The sequence below is a fragment of the Antrostomus carolinensis genome, unplaced genomic scaffold (genome assembly GCF_000700745.2).
Source record: "Antrostomus carolinensis isolate BGI_N321 unplaced genomic scaffold, ASM70074v2 scaffold39707, whole genome shotgun sequence".
In the NCBI taxonomy this organism is placed as follows: domain Eukaryota; kingdom Metazoa; phylum Chordata; class Aves; order Caprimulgiformes; family Caprimulgidae; genus Antrostomus; species Antrostomus carolinensis.
Genome location: NW_010329101.1, coordinates 49,143 through 49,990, shown reverse-complemented (window position 1 = coordinate 49,990; position 848 = coordinate 49,143). Strand labels below are relative to the sequence as shown.

At 61.3% G+C, this 848-nt stretch overlaps 1 protein-coding gene across 1 annotated transcript in view; it reads right to left on the bottom strand.

Annotated features, from left to right (window-relative positions):
• The window catches only part of LOC104528420 (rho GTPase-activating protein 39-like), a gene marked incomplete at its 5' end in the record, with an annotated part of 26,876 nt that overhangs the window by 3,950 nt on the left and 22,078 nt on the right, over window positions 1-848 (bottom strand).

The window sequence follows — 848 nt, the reverse complement described above, 5'->3', positions numbered from 1 at the left end:
CTGGCAGAGATTCAGAGAAATGCAGAGGCTGTCGCAGGGGCTGCCCGGCGCGGTGGCCGTTCGGCAGTGACCCCACGGCTGAGCGGGCGGCGTGATGGGGGGACAGGGGCAAAGCTGCCGCCGACCCCTTGGAGGGCAGCAGCCGTTGGGGCTGCAGTTGTGTGTGATGCGTGTCCGGCCGTTTCCTGTCCTGCCCCTGCGGGGATGCCGGGAGCCTTCACCCCTCCCGAGGTATTTCAGCTATTTGCTCGCTGTACACAGAATCCAGATGGCAGGGAGGCCCCAGAGGGATTTGCAGAAATAAAAGATGACCGGATCTGGCTCAGAGACCGAGGACGGCCAGGCTGGGGCCCCTGCCAGCTTTGGCAGCCCCATGCAGGCCTGTGCGGAGGAAAGGGAGGAAGGGGATTTCCAATAACGCAGAGCACAGGGCTCCCCTCTGCGCCAGCCATCTCCGCTGCCCCACTTTTGAACTGGGAATGAACAACTCTGCAGTAAACCAGCTGCAAAGCCCAGCCCGTGCAAGCTCTCAGTAGCAAAGGGAGACTTCCCTCACCTGAAGAAACCTTCTGATGGACATTCTCTGCACAGACAGCTCCTCCTACCCTGGAGACAGGTAAACATCAGGTTTGTCCTCCACATCCCCAAGGCCAGGGAACACCCAGCCGCACGGCTGCTGGCACAGCAGGCACTGCTGTCTGCCAGGACGGCGGGACCTGGGCAGCAGCCTTCTCCAGGTTCATGGGGAGACAAGCTCTGAGCAAGCCTCCCCCGTGCGCTCTATCTCCATTTCCCATCGCTGAATCAGCAGTGACCCGAGAGTCACAGGACCAAGAAAGAGCTCTGGG